Consider the following 16,366-nt stretch of genomic DNA (forward strand, 5'->3'; position numbering starts at 1 on the left):
GGAGTTGTCTCATGCAATTATGGGGGCTGAGAAGTCCCAAGACCTGCCGCCTGCTGGCTGGAGACCCAGGAAGACAAATGGTGTAGTTCCAGTCCAAGTCCAAAGGCCTAAGACCCAGGAGAGCTGAGGTTTCAGTTTGAAGCCAAAGGCAGGAAAAAGCCAACGTCCCAGGTCAAGGCAGTCAGGCAGGGGGAGTTCTCTCTTACCTGGAGAAGGAGAAGCCATTTTGCTGTATTCAGGCCTTCAACTGATGGAACGAGGCCCACCCCCAGCAGGGAGAGCAATCTGCTTTACTCAGTCTGTGATTCAGAGGTTAATCTCACCCAGAAACACCCTCATAGACACAGTCAGAATAATGCTCGACCAGATATCTGGGCACCCCGTGGCCCAGTCAATTTGACACATGAACTTATCCATCACATATGTTATGTAGAGTTCTCCTGGTAACTCTGCCTGCGTGTTCAGGATTCTCAGTTTGTAGAAACCGGTCCTCAGAGTGGTGAAGAAATGACCCCCCCCCCCCCCCCCCCCCCCGCCCCCCGCGAATAAGAACCGCCCCCCCCCCCCCGCCACCCCAGGCCAGGTCACAGGGCCAGGAAGTGGCTGAGCTGGGATTAGAACCCGGTGTGTCTGACTCCAAATGTGCTGAAAAGGCTGCTGTCCAAGGTTCTCAGCTGGAATTGAAGCTGCCTTGGTCCAGATTCCCTGAGCTTACAGTGGTGTGTTTTCCAAGCTAAACAAGTTTCCCTGCTCGCAGGTAGCCTTCTGTGTGAGCTGATGCACAGCTTGGCACTGCAGGAGTTTCTATTTGCTGCTGTAACAGATTATTTCAAACTTAGTGCCTTAAAACAATACAAATTTATCGTCTTGCAGTCCTGGAGGTCAGAAGTCCAACACAGGTCTCAGAACACTCGGGGGAGACTCAGAGAGCAAGGAGGAAGCCCTGTGAGGGCAGGGCTGCCTGTGATGTTAACAATGGTCAGAGGGCTGAACATGTTGAGGGAAACCTGAACACCCCAGAGACAGAGGGTGTTCACTAGTTGGGGTGTGTGTGTGTGTCCTGGCTTTACCATCCTGTGGGATCTGCATACAGGAACGTTTGGGAGTTTAATGGGGAAGGATCTGGGCCAGCAGCTTGGGCTTCTCTGCCTGCGACAGGCATAGCTGTGGTGCAGGGGCCGGGGGATCCGTGGCTGTCATGCTCCATGGGGGTTGGTGGACAGTGATCTCTGCAGGGATCTCGACAGTTCCTGCAAAGTCTGAATGTCACAGGCATGCCTGGGCTGCTTCTTTTTAAAGCTCGGGTGGACAAACGTCTCTGTTTCTCTGTACGCGAGATTGAAGAGCTTAGGGCGCAGATTCTTGGTGGGCTCGGAGATGCAGTTAAAGTCTGTAAAGAGCTGAGCCGTGGGGAGAGCTGGCTGGCTTCCGGTTGGAATCATCCGAGCCTACCTTGGTTCCACCCAGGGTTTCGTTTTGGGGATTTAATGTGGACTGTGCTTCAGGTTCAGCAGAAGGACAGGGTCATCTTCTCTGCAGTGGGAGGCTGGAGCTGCCTCCGCACTTCAAGTGGCCTGTGTCTGGCAGAGCCAGTCTTTTCACTGCTCAGATTTCTGTCCTCATCTGGACAGACATGCATTTCTTGCTTCTTTATCGGAGGGATCTTGCTGGGTTACTCCTTCAAAGCAAGGGTCGCGAGATGGTTTCCGAGCGTCCAGTGTACCTAAGCCCTCTCCCTCTGCGCTCGACTCACAGCCTCCCTGCTGTCCGCTCTCCTGTTCCTCCTCCCCAGCGGCCCCACCGTGGGATGTCCTCCTGTGTCTCTTTGTAAGTCAGCGGATGCTCACCTTCCCCATGAGAGACGTTCCGCCAGCACCTCCTCCCTGACGGCCGGCTCTGTGGGGGGCAATGTGGGTGAGGGTCAGTAAATGATGCCACGGAAGGAGAAACACAGAGCTGAGTCTTGGTCCTGACCTGCCCTTGACTGTTGCGACGAGCTTGGACAAGTCTGCAGCATCTCTGGGCCTCTGTTTTGTCCACTATGGACTGGGACCATATTAATGTTCTCTGTGGTCCTTCCAGCTTGCAGCTCCCTCAAGTTTGTGTGCAGCGCCCACCCCAGTGAGCACCAACATCCTTTGTTACACAAGGCAGGGGATTATTAGTCTTTTTTTCTTAGATGCCATTGTGTCTTTTGGGGTCAGGCTGCACTCAACCTGGGAAGCTCTGTCACCTGCCCTCCACCCAGACCTGGCTAAATGCTCCAGGCCACCTCCTCTGTGAAGCCTCCCTTGGTTGCCCAGCCTGCAACCTTATCCTAAGTTGTCCTGCAGCAAGGACACAGTCTGGGCTACACTGGGTTCAGGCTGAGTTTGTGAGAGGATGGATGAGTGAAAGAATCAGCAGATGAATTTAGTAAAGGATCTTGCTAATGATAACCCACTCACCCAAGCGTGATTTATTGAGCACCTACTAGGTGTCAGGCAACAATCCTGACACATTAGGGAATAAAACAGACAAAGATTCTTGCCCTCCTGGAGCTTACATTTAAGGACTAGGAGACATTAGATCAATAACCTAAACCATGTAGGTGATGAAGAGGGGTAAACCCTTTAGAGTCTAGAGAAAAATAAAGCCAGTCCTTAAAACATTTAATAGAAGAGACTTGTTTCTGCCTTTAGTGATTTATGTGTGAATGTCTGTAGATTTAAAATGCTTCTCATTCTGCAAACAGGTGATGGTCAAGGAATGGTTAGAGCAACCTGGATGACAGTCTGGGAGAGGTGGGCTTTCAAACTGGATTGAAGTAAAGGGAAGTTGCTCATTTAAGCTGAAGGTCACTGCACAATCACTAAGCTGGGTATTGCCCTCCGCTCAGTAGAGCCAGACCCTTGTCTATCTCATTAAGTCCCTGACATGTCTTACAACAGAGCCAGTGCCCAGCAAATGTTGCAGGATTGCACGAGCCCTCTCCAGGGCTGTGGGAGTGGGTGGCTGTTGCCAAGCTGGGGTGAGAGGAAACCAGATTGTTCCAGAAGATCTCTTTCTGACAGCTGCACTAAATACCTGGTCCAAGGTTCCTCAATTTTGCTTCAGGGTTGGAATGTTCCCAAAGAGTGGTCAATTTTTTAAACCTTTTTAAAATTAGTCTGGTCACAGGCAATCAGGAACTCTGGAAGGTTTTGACAACTCTTAGAGTCCCTTGATTAATTGGATGTTTCTAACTGCACTGTGTCTCTGGTGATCTGCAGATAGTGGAGTCTGAGAATTTAACAGGAGAGGAAAATGCAATTGAGCTAATTTATTCCCAGAGAGCTGGGGAGGCGGAAGTCATTTTTTTTTTTTTTTTTTTTTTTTTTACTACTGCAGCTAATAAAGAGCCCTGTTTCTTCAACACAGAGGAGCATGGTACACTTTATATAGAAGTGAACTGACGATTAGATAAACAAGTTTATGGGGCTGGGAGCCAATGGGGATGGGCTCAGGCAGTGGTTACTTGTTCAGCTATAGGGACTGGTCTCCTTTCTTTGTTTTCACCTGGAGTTATTGGAGCCCCAGGCACACAGAGCTCTGGATGCCTCACTCTGTCAAGTCACCTGTCCTAGAGGACACTGTCACCTGGGCGGTGGTCCTGCCAGAGCACTTTAAGAAGCATCCCTCCACACGTAGATGCAGACAAAAGCCCAGCTTCCCCTCCGGGTTCATTCCTCTAGCCCTGAACCCAGAGGGGACTCCTCTGAGGTCATTTCTTTGGCCTTATCATGAGAAGCGTTCCTACAGCCCTGAGACTTGTGACACAGCCCCGCCCGCCTCCACCCAGCTCTTCCTCTCCACTCTTACCCCTCTATCGTGGATAGTGGAGCAGAGGAACTCTTGCAGCCAGAACCAAGGATCAGGGTCTGTACTTTCCCTCGCGGACCTGCCACTTCCCTCCCCAGCGTCCCCCAGAGCCGACATGCTGTCAGGTTCTTCTGCAGCTCTCGGCCACCTCTGGAGAGAACATGAGCTCAGAGCACCACAGCCTGGATTCAGACCTGGGTTCAAGCCCCTTGTTACCATGTAAGGTCACCAGATAATATACAGATCACCCAGCTAAACAGGAATCTCAGATAAACAATGGGTAATGTTTTAGTGTAAGTATATCCCATGTGATATTTGGGTATATACTTATAGTAAAGAAAAAGTATTCATCATATGTCTCAAATTCCAATTTAACTGGGCTTCTTATATTTTAATCTGCAAAATCTACCAATGCCCCATGACGATCCCTATGTGACCTTGGGCAGGTCTCTTAACATTTCTGTGCCTCGGTTTCCTCATCTTCTCAAGGAGGGATGATGATAACAGAGCTGACCTGAAGGTCAGGGGAGGCAACAGGATGATTTGTGCTCACAGAGCAAGCCCTTGGCAAGTGTGAATCTGGTTACTCATTTGTGGGGTCAACAACCCTGCGACCGGCTGGTGTGGGGAGGGTCTGTCTTGAGCATCACAGACGCAGGCTCTGTCCCCTGCATTTTTTTTTTTTTTTTTTTTTTGTGGTACGCGGGCCTCTCACTGCTGTGGCCTCTCCCGTTGCGGAGCACAGGCTCCAGATGCGCAGGCTCAGCGGCCATGGCTCACGGGCCCAGCCGCTCCGCGACATGTGGGATCTTCCTGGACCGGGGCACAAACCCGTGTCCCCTGCATCGGCAGGCTCTCAACCACTGAGCCACCAGGGAAGCCCTCCCCTGCATTTTTGTTGTGACATAATGAGTCTCAAGAGGGGCCCTGCATGTAGCAGGTGGGCTGTTGTCTCCTCCACCTCAGTTTTGTGCTTTGGTGTGAGAGGAATGCACTGGAAGGTAACGCTTTACTGGGAAGATTACCATCGGTCCCCGTGTTGTATCAACATGGCAGGTCTGAAGACCCAATGCTTCCTAGTGCAGGAACGTTCCATCTGAGCCTCCTGTGGAATCCTGGCTGCTGTCCTGAGATGCTGCAGATACTGGCCACCCCTGTGGGCTTTGGCGGCAATAGCAGCTGACCTGGCTGAGTCCTGCTGCGGAGGAAAGGGGGCAGAGGAGAGGCTCCTCCAAGGAAGCAGGTTGCTTCCTTTCCCAGCAGGAACCAAGCCCTGGGTGACCCTGCCTGTCTCCCTGCTCATCCCATGAGCGAGAGCCAGGATGTAGCTCAGATCATGGTGTGGACAGACTGGCAGCACATGGCACTTCAGAGGAGTGGGTCCTACTCAAGTGAAGTTGCGTGTCTGCACTGTCTGAGCCCCTTAGGGTGTGTGGGCAGTCCCGTCAGCTGTCTTCTGGCAAAGCAGAGTGGTGTCTGGGTTCATATCTCCAGGGATCAGAGTGGACAGAGATCCCAGTGAATGAGCTGGGAGGGCTGGTTTCATCCTCTGGGTCCCCCAGATCCTTTGGGAACCTGATGGGGAACCTGAGGGGGACCTGAGACTCCCCTCTCAGTTAAAAAGACAAATATGTGAAGAATTTGGTCCAAAATGAAGGGTTTCTTGGATCCCTGGGCCCACCCAGGGATCACGGACCCTTTGGCATTAGTTGAGATGGGGAAGCCAACCAATGTGCCCAGAGCCAAGGAGGGGGCTGGATTGGGTCGGGTAAAACAATAAAGATTGCAGATTTTGGAAAGTCAGGACATCTGTGGGAGGGGGTATGGCTGGGAGCAGCTGTGGTTTGCCCTCAAAGGACCGGGATCCCAGGTGGTGGATAGGTCAGGACAAATTTCAGGTGCAAGGTGGACATGTGGGAAATACGGGATCCCCCAGGAGGTTGGCATGACCTGGGTGGAGGGGAGAAGCAGTGGTGGGCCCAGTGGGTCTGTGGGCTGGTGGTCTGGTTTGGTGAATTCCTGGGCAGATGACAGCTACATCACGGTGAAGGTCGAGGAATCGGCAGTTCACGTCCCTGCATCAGTCTGCGAGGATGCAGGTGGATGCCCTTCGGGGCTACAGCAGCCCCATGTCTTCCGAACAGCTACCTCTTGTTCTGTTTTCAAAATACTTGCCTTCTCGCCCTGTTCTGCATTAATGAACTCCCAAGAAGCTGGACGTTGTAGCTGTCAATTGTGCAGCATCCATGGCAGAAGGAGCCCGCCCCCGACAAGACTCTCCTGGCTCTCAGAGGGGATCTCACAGTATATTAAAGGAGCTGTGGCTGATTTAGACGGAGCTTTCATTTGACGTAGTGCTATGTTAATGTCAAGAAGTCTACCCTGGTGAGTTCTGTACAAGTCAGCCTCCAGAATCACATTACTGACAGGGAGATTGGAGTTTCAGGGTTTACCGCTGAAAATATCATCTCCAAGGTTGATTTTCAACAGTAAAAATCAGAATGAAAAATTCCCCTTTAATTGTCTGATGGGAAATGTATTGTCTCCTAAGATCACCTTCATTGATTCTCCTTCGTATCTGTATTAAATATGAACAGCAAACAACAACCTCGTCCTGTATGGAAACGTGAGGGGTGGGAAGCAGCAGGCCATGGGGAGGCAGGGTTTGCACAGAGAAGGAGGTGGAAGAAGATGCATCCGGTGGCCCTAGACTTTTGTGTCTCTTCACATGGGACAGCCGGCGACGGCAGTTTTGCAAAAGGGGCATGCCACTGCATTATCGCTAAATTATCACAGCATTATCTCCACATCTGCTTTCTTTGTGTAGGGGAAATAATGAGCGAGGGAGAATAGTTAGAGACCTTGAGTGTGTAAGCAAGATCTCTGCTGGCTGCCCTCGACGTTGTCTGCATAACATTGTATGCTGCACATGCTTTGGGGGAAAGAATTAAGGAGCGGAAGGCAAAATCCCCGTGACAGCATTAGCAGATGACCGGTCGGTCACCTTGGAACCTGCATCGGGCGCGGGACATCCTAGCAGATGTTTGCTGACATGGATCTGAAGCTCACACACCAGCGTGTGTTTGCTGGGCTCCCACTTGAACTCTGACCCCATGCTAGGTACCTTGGAAGGTATAAAATGAGGACGCCTCTGTTTTTTCAGAGCCATGTGCCAGCAGGATCAAGGCCAAGTTCACTAACTCATATAATGAGAGTCAGGAAGTAGGGCCCCCAGGAACCTCACCTCCAAGTACTCACGCTCTTGTGCGTCCCCTCCCCACTTTTCCACAAATGGTGTGACCAGTGGCCCACAGCAGAACCTTCTGAGATGGGGTTATAAAACCACTACTTCTGTCCTGGGTGCCCTGCTGCTTGCTGGCTTACTCTCTTTCTTGCAAAAAGGTCTAGGATATCTTTCCGGAGAGGGCCCTTGGAGGAGACCGTGCAGGGCAAGACCCCCCCGCCCCGGATGACAGCCGAAGCCGCAATGCCAGCCCTGTGGGCAAGACACCCTCACCCCTAGCTGGGGCTTTGGGTGATGCAGCCTCGCTGAGACCTCCTGAGAGGCCCAAGCCAGAGCCACCCAGCTCCGTCCCTCCCAGGTCCCCGAGGCTCAGGAACAGTGTGAGGGCATAAGTGTTTGCTGTTTATAAGCTGAGTTTTGGGGTGATTAGTTATACAGTCATAGATAATGAATACAGTCAGTGCTGGGAGCTGAAGCCAAGTAGAGGTGGAATGATCTGGAGCTTGGCGGCGGAGGGGGCTCTGAGAGAGCTGCAGGTGGGGGTGGTGGAACCAAGGAGAAGAGATGATCTACAGATGGTGTGAATGGAGACGAGCTGGTACCCTGAGGAGATGAAGCAGACTCCAGAGCAGGCGTGGGTTGGAGGAGAAAGGGGTTGAATGTGAACATCTATGGAGATTCCAGAACAAAATCTTGCTTGGATGCAGTGTCGGGAATTAGTTTACCTGCATCTTTCTTTTCTCTGACCTGCGCTGTGACCTGGCATCTCTAGGGGATGATGCTGCAGCTGGGGAGGGTGGGGGCATTGGTGAGCTTCACCATGAAACAGGGGGCCCTCTTGCCCGGAAAGGCCGGCCGGCCCCCAACTTCTGCTCTGGAGCTGGTTTGACACACCCCTCCCTGCCCCCGCCCCCATGAGTTTGCTTCACTCACCTGCCTCCCTCCTGAGTCACTGCCCCCCTCCTCTCACAGACACGTTCTTGTCACTGCCATCTTGAGGAGGAAGGATGCTTTCAGGGCACATCTCTTCCATTTCTTAGTCCATTGCTCCCCACCCGCACCCACCCCGTGACACAAAGGCCCCTGGAAGAGTGTCCACAGCCTCCAGTTCCACCTCCTTCCTTGTATTCAATCTCTACGGATTGATTTGGCTTCCCACATCTGCCCACCACTCCTCTGGGACGGTGATGGTCAGAGTCACCCCTGGCAGCCGCAGGGCCAGGCCCACTGCATGCTTTCCCGTCCTCAGCTTCCTGGGTGAGGCTCCTGATTGGCCCTTTCTAGAACGTTCTTCTCTTGGCTCTACCTCCCTGGCTCTTCCTCCTTCCTTCCTAGGATCTGATCTGTGTCACCATTCAAATAATTTCAGATGCCATTAGGTGGAGGTAACCAAGCTTGGATGCATATGTTATGGGAATATTTTAGAGGAAATTAAAGCAAAGTTTGGGTGGGTGGCTCCCAGCAGTTTCAACATCACCAGATCAGGCAGTGACGGGACACCCACTCGTGTTTTATGTTCCAGCAGGACCTCTGGAGGTGACCCAGTTCTGTGCACACCCCTCTGTGCCTACAGAGACAGGTGCTGCACCAGTGATGGTCACGCCTCAGACTCCCGAGGTAAAGCGCTGCTGGAAGTGCCCCCATGGCCAGCAGCTTCCGAGCCATCCAGCCTGATCTGATTTGCTCTTAGAAGTCACACTGGGTTCCCACACGCCCCTCGCTCAGCACGGCCTTCCTCTTGGGCCTCCCCAGCTCCTGCATTTCCCCTCTTCGTTCCAGATCAGTTTTTTCTTTCTCAGACTGAGTCTTCATTGCAATGTCCTGACTACATCAGTTGAAGTCAGATCTTCCCATTTTTCAGAGATGGTCCTGCACTGGGAACTGAAGTTGTCAACCTGGCAACTTATTTTGTTACCAGTGTCCTTGTGGGAGTCCTGCGATCTCAGTGCTTCTGGAGGTAGCCCTTCCCCACACCCGGCTCCGGGCTCAGGCCAGCTTCTGAGTGAGGGGTCCTGTCTGCTTTCTGTCCTCTCCCCTTCCCTCCTTTCTCTCTCCTTTCTGTGTTCACAACAGCATCTCTCTCTCTTCCCCTTTCTCTGTCTCTCTCTTTTCCTTTCTTGCCCTCTTTTCTCCCTGTGTCTCTGTCTGTCTGTCTCTCCCCCCTCCCTCTGTGTTAATCAGAGAGCTATGAATCAGACAGATGTAAGTACAATGATCCTCGTGTCAGCCCTCAGGGGGGCTGACCCATCTCTCCCCATCCCACCGCAGAGCGCAGAGTGGACCCCCACAACTGTAGACAATCACAAAACAAGCCTGTGGTGGTTTCCGAGCCCGCCCGCACAGCATTCCATTATGACATCCTGAAAACATGGTTACTTATAAAGCAATTTGCTCCTACAGGCTGGTTTGAGATTAAAATGGTAATTATCTTGCAAATGACTGTAACTGTCTTTCATAAACTTGGCAATGTTTGAGCTGTGACTGACTGAGGCCTGCAGCATCGTGGGCTTAATCAACGATATTTTCCGTGTATTGTCAGGAATGGAGCCTATGAGTTTGGATGGGACCATACTGTCATTTCAGTGAGATAGATTCCATTCTTCTCTCCAGCCGTATCTTTGTCAATAGCATGTGCTCATCATTTTTTTCTTAATAGGATATTTTTCCTTAGGATAATTTTTAAATGGTTTATCTGTTTTTATGATCTCTCATTCTCCACACCCACACCCCCAAAAATTTCGCTTTTCCTGTTGTTACTGAGAAGAGCCCTGTCACCTTGGAAGAAGGGGGGGAAATAGCCATGCTTGCTGGAAAGGGGACCATGAAGGCAGTGTTACCGGCCAGGGTTCTTGGTCCCCTTAATCAATAGAAATTGATCAGAGGCCAGACAAGAAATTCAGGCAAGGCTTTATTGGGGCCCCTGCTGCAGCAGGAGGGAGTGAAAACAAGCAACAGTTTCCCTTACTTGCTTCCTCCCCAAGGGGGGGCGAGCTGGTTCCTTATTGTTTGTTTGTTTTTGTTTTTTTTCTTTGCGGTACGTGGGCCTCTCACTGCTGTGGCCTCTCCCGTTGCGGAGCACAGGCTCCAGACGCTCAGGCTCAGCGGCCATGGCTCACAGGCCCAGCCGCTCTGCGGCATGTGGGATCTTCCTGGACCGGGGCACGAACCCGCGTCCCCTGCATCGGCAGGCAGACTCCCAACCACTGCGCCACCAGGGAAGCCCTGAGCTGGTTCCTCATATGGGGTGAGGGTAGACGTGTGTCCAGGGGTTAAGCTGGAGGGGGCGCTTAGGTGGTCCGCCTCTCCTTTTGGTGGTGTTGAGTGCAGGGGGCGTGCCTAGTACCCTGCTTTTGGTCCCTGCTCTTCAGAAGCGGCTGTTGGGTTTTTGGCCTTTCTGTATCTTCTCATCCATGATTTGCTCTAACTGCTCAGGTACGCAGTTATTTTTAGTCCCTTATAGTTTCTTTGTATTTTGTTGCTGGAGGAGGCATCTGTCCAGGTGCAAGCACTACAGCCAAGGGTCCCAGGCCCCAGTTTGTGTCAGTAGCTGAGGGTTCTGGCCACCAATTCCAGCGTGCTTTGGACAGGGGATTCCCCACACGACTTTGCGTTTCTCAGACACCAGCCAGGTGTCCTGCAATTCAGCTTGATTCTGACACTGTCGACCTGGAGGTAGTGTCCGATCCCACAGGGATCAGTCCCACAAGACTGTTCCTCACTTCAGATGCCAAACACAAGTTCAAGTTGTCACTTGCGCTTCTGACTGACTGGCAATAAACCAGAAGTTCCCACAACCCCCTCCTTGGGTTTGATTAATTTGCTAGAGTGGCTCACAGGACCTGGGACAGCAGTTTGCTCACTAAATTACAGGTTTATTACAGAGGATATTAAAGGATATGAATCAACAGCCAGATGGAGAGGTACGTGGGGTGAGGTCCTGAGCAAAGGGGTTCCTCCGGTCCTTGTGGCATTTGGAGCCCAGCACAGAGGCACATGGGAACATTCTGGTTTTCCAACCTGGAAGCTCTCTGAAACCCCCTCCTTGCAGGTTTTACGGAGGCTTCATTGCATACGCGTGATTGGTGAAATCATTGGACGTTGGAGATTGATTTACCTCCTGCTCTTTCTCTCCCTGGAAATCAGGGGCTGTGACTGAACGTTCCAACCCTCTATTCCTGGTTGGTTCCCCTGGCAACCAGCCTGCATCCTTAGATGCTTCGCAAAAGTCACCTCATTAACATACACTCGGGTGTGGTGGAAGGAGGCTTGCTATTTCTAGCAAGTCACCCGTTTCACCTTAGTGGCTCTGAAGCAATTTCAGGAAGTGAGGACAAGAGACCCAATACTGTGACAAAGGACCTATTGCTCTTACCACTCAGGAAATGTCAAGGGTTTGGGGAGCTTGGAACCGTGGACAAACACCAGATATATACGAGAAACATATTTTGATCATCTGATAACCAAATATATATTTCTTGTCAATCAAAATATCACACTAACTGTCTCAGTCACTGACTGGCCCAGAGCAGACATCAGGGTGACAGAACCCTGGGCCAGGGTGCTGAGTATGAGAGGTGGGGGATCCTCCTCCCCCTTTCCTATAGACAGAGGACCTCAGGAGAATAAAGGTTTTAGCTACCTGTTTTCTCCCTGCCAGATCAAAGAGTCATTCCCAACAAAAGGTTAGGAGGGTGCAGGCTGCCCTGGTACCAGGCGGATTTGGTCCTCAAGATGGAGAGGAGAGGGATGGGAGAGGTTCGTAGGACCCTGCAGGAGGCCAGGGAACCGGGCATGGAGCAGGACCTCGGGACCTCGGCCTGCTGACAGGGACTGAGGGAAGTGTGGGGCTCGTGGGATTAGGGTTTGGGACTCTCCTTCCAGCCTTGGCCATAGTCCAGCCAGTTCTCCTGGAAGCTGCCAGGACAGAAGGGCCTGGTAGACCCAGGCATGGGACCACCATTTTCAGTGACCTCAACATACAGGTAATAGGTGTGTGGTTTCCCCTCAGCCAGGTCTCCCTCAGTCCTTGCCTGGTGAAGGGGAAACACTTGGACCCAGCAGACCCAGAGCGTGGTCCAGCATGGATCCTGCTGCTTGTACCTGCACCAATCTGAGATCCCAGAGAGAGAACCTGAACTGGGGTCATGGGACGTCACATGGGACATCCCTCCACCAAACGTGGTCATTGGGATGTTCCCTGAATTCAGCATAGCTGTGGATGTACATTCAGAATATGCCCGATCCAGGATGGGACAAGGAGACAGAGAAACTGCCAGAAAACCCAGGAAGGCAGGGATCAAAATCCTGTGAAAATTCCTCAGAAAGTTAAACATAGAATTAACACATGACCCAGCACCTCCACTTCTGGCTATGGACCCAAAAGAATGGAAAACAGGAACTCAGATGCCTGTACACCAATGTTCATAGCAGCATCCTCCATGATAGCTGGAAGGTACAAATAGCCTGTGTCCATCAGTGGATGACAGGATGAAGAAAAGGCAGCCTATCCACATGATAGAATATTATTTGGCCATGAAAAGGAATAATACTTGCAGCTGACACATGGATGAACCTTGAAAACATTATGCTAAAGGAAAAAGAATACCACGTACCATATGATTCATTATATGAATCACGGAGAATAGGCAAGATGTAGAGACAGAGAGTGGATTGGTGGTGAGCAGGGGCTGTGGGAGGAGGGGATGGGGAGTGACCACTTAATGCATAAAGGTTTTCTTTTGGGATAACGCAAGATCTTGGTGTGAGATAGAGGTTGTACAACACAAAATGCCACTGAATCGTACCTTTCAAAGTGATTCATTGTTAGTTTCAGGTTATGTGTATTTTACCTCAATTAAAATAACAAAGAAATGAGCGTGTGCATTTCAGGGAGAAAGGTGCATCTCTCTTTCTGAACTGGACCAGTTCTGGGACTGGCTCACGGGCAAACATAAACTCCTCCATCAGGGATGCAAAAGAAGACTCTGCCCAGACTGATTCTGGAGGCTTGCACTGCAAAGGGTGAGGTAGTTTTGCAATCTTGGTGGATTGAGCTGACTGGGAGGAGAGGATGTTGTGTCCGGGGAAGAGGCTGTCCAGGCAGACAAGGGTTTGGTCCTAAAATATCCAATCAGATTTTTAATCCCATGTCTTTGGATGTGGTGGTACGGAGCAGCCGCCTTCATTCAAAGTGCAGGACCCTGTTCATTTTGCAAAACAGAAGCCTGTTTTGATCCAGAAGCTGAGGATCCAACCCTGAGCAGCACCTGGTGTTCTCTGGGGTTCCTAACCCAGTGTTGTCCTCCAGAACCTAACATTTCCAGATGCACGGATATGAACTTGGCTTGTTTCATGTGCTAAATTCTGAAGCAGGGAAGTTCTTCCTTTGGTGAAAGGTGTTAAATCTGTTAATGCCTTGATGTCTTTTGAATCCTTTGTGGCCCCACATCAAATAGAAGCTTTTTACATCCATGCCAGAAACATCCTTGTTCCCGTCTCCTTTCACCGAATGGATTTCTCCTCTGTGTGATTATCACAAATCACTTCTGAATGGTGCTTTACCATTCAGCGCTTGGGCATTCATTAGAAAGGCAAACACATGCCTACCCATTTGCATGCAGTCATTTTTAAACACTAGGCGCTGTCCATGGATATTTATATATATGTATACAGTATTCACTGGCACAAATGCTGTCTCCCACTTCCATTAATGAAATTATCTTTACAGAATTATCATCACTAAACAGTTGCCTTTCCACCACCCTGTGACTCATTGTGATTTCTGCCATTTTCCATGACAATGACTATGGGCAATTACTCTGGCTCTGTAATTCAATGCCCAGATTCCTGCCTATGGAGAGTGTTAGAATAAGATGCTGTTTTTTTTTTTTTTTTTTTTTTTTTTTTTAATTTTTTTTTTTTTTTTTTTTTTTTTTTATAGCTGAAAGAATGTTAATGGATGTCAGTAGGTGAGCTCGAGAGAGCCAGCGCCTGGGAGAAGCAGCCCTGTGTGGATCTCTATCTGTCCCTGCATCATTTGCAACAAAACCTTTCTCAACTTTTCTGTTGCTTGAAGAGCAGCTACTAAAATATTCTACTTGGGAAAATGCATTAATCAGATGCTTTCTAGAGATTTTTCAGGTTTATCAACCCAAATGCCTGTATAAGCTCCTCGGAGGAAATGTGCAAATGCTAATGAAGCATGAATCTCTGGTTCTGCAGCCTGGCCTCAACATTCGTCTTGCTCCTGGGCTGCTCGCAGTCTTTCCCGGGAGGGGCTGTGCCAGCCTTGGGAATTGACACCAAAGCCACAGCAAGGATGAAGGCTTCTGGTTACTCCATAAAATGCCCGAAGTACCTCTCTGTGAACACCCAGTGAGGCCACAAGGAGAAGGACATATGATTCCTGCTCTAAACATTGCCAGTTGGTGGCAATTGCTCCCAGCCCTTCCTGTCCCAGCTGGTGTGTGACCTTGGCAAATTTCTTAACCTTTCTGGGTTTCAACTACCTCATCTGTAGAATGAGGGTGATGATAGCACCTCTGATCACCGTAGGGTGGTTCTGAAAATTCATTGAGACAATACACAAAGCATAGCTTATAAATACAATGCCTAGCATGCAGTAAGGGCTCTGTTAATGCCAGCTGCTCTTATTATTAATTCTGTTACTGGAATGGGAGGGCTATGGGAGGGCAGGAAGCATGCCTGTCCCATCCATTGCCACACCCCTGGGCTTAGAATGGAGCCATGTGCTAATCAGGCCCTCCGCTGATATTTCTTGATGAACAGAATATAGTTATTATTATCCTTGTTCTTGTCATCATCCTGTTGCTCATGGTCTAATGGTGGAGTTAGAGGAGGGGCCATTGTAGGATGAACAAAGGTGGGGGCAAGAGGTGTGGGGGAAGTGAGATACTCCTGGCAGGCATCCAGGAGGGTTTGCATGGTGTGGTACTCAAGCTGGCCTTTCAGGATGGGGAGGATGTTGGTGCTCTAATAAGTTGACGTTAGGAGTGCTCATTACACGCTTGCATGCTTTTAGTACTTCTCGTGCTTAAACTCATTCATGTCTCCTGATCTCCCTGCTCTGTCCACGTAGGATGCTGGTTTCACATTAAATTGGATGAAATAACAGCCAGGGGTTCGGGACATCCAGGTGATATTTGGCCATCGTCTCCAGACACTTGTCTCTGAGCAGGGCTCTCTACAACCCTCTTGGAGAGGAGATTCATAGCCTCTGGCCACGGCCACCCCAGCCCATCCCTCTGGCTGGGATGAACCTCTGCTTCATGTTGTGTCCAAGCCTCATGACGCTCAGGGTCCCTGTTTCCTCTCACTCCACCCTTTGGGTTGCCAGATCCCTTGTTTAGAGATGTGACCTCCGTGTTTTTAGAATGGGGTTCTGGCCTGAAGAGAAGCCCCACTGGAGCCAGATGCTCACTTCCAGCAAAGGTGGAAGCCTCCATGAATGCATCAGGGATGACTGGGCTGAGATGCTGCCTCAGCAGCTTGTGCAGGAATTGTGTGAGGTCCCAGGGGTCAGCAGCTTCTGTCTGAGGCCGGGGAGGCAGCCTGATCTCTCTACGCCAGAGATAATGTAGATCGATGGGGTTGGTTGAGGACCTGGTGTAAAGTCCAAGGCAGGCACTATGGCTGGGATGGCTTTGGGGGCATCATGCCCACTTCCTGCTCACTGCACACACCACCTTGCTGGAATGGCAGGCAGTAGGCATCCCCAGGAGACCAGGTGTGGGATACAGTTTCTGGAGGGGGTGGAGGATGGGTGAAGGGGCTGCAACAGTCTGCTATCTCCCAGGGACCCTGACCTCTCTCCAGGCTATAGTGGGAAGCATGGGCCAGCCCTGTCTGTGGACCTAGAGCAGAGATGCCCCTGGGCTGACAGGAGTTGCCGTCTCTGCCAGGTGCTGACTAGGTCCTGTGTGTTGGGGACCAATGGGATTCTGTAGGTTTCCTGAGGCTGCCTTACAAAGTATCATAGAGTGGGGGGCTTAACCAGCAGAAGTGATTACTCACAGTTCTGGAGGCCAGATGTCCAAGGTCAAGGTGTCTGCAGGGCTGGTTCCTACTGAGGGAGAATCTGCCCCATGTCTCTCTCCTGGCAGGTGGTGATTTGCAGGCTTAGTGTTCTTTGACTTACAGGAGCATCACCTGAATCTCTGCACACCTGTGTGCAGGTGTGTGTCCAAATTTCCTCTTTTCATAAAGACAACAGTCATATTGGATCAGGGTCATCCTAATGAGCTTATCTCAGCTAATTGCATC

The sequence above is a fragment of the Neophocaena asiaeorientalis genome, unplaced genomic scaffold (assembly GCF_003031525.2).
Source record: "Neophocaena asiaeorientalis asiaeorientalis breed wild unplaced genomic scaffold, Neophocaena_asiaeorientalis_V1.1 scaffold489, whole genome shotgun sequence".
Lineage (NCBI taxonomy): Eukaryota > Metazoa > Chordata > Mammalia > Artiodactyla > Phocoenidae > Neophocaena > Neophocaena asiaeorientalis.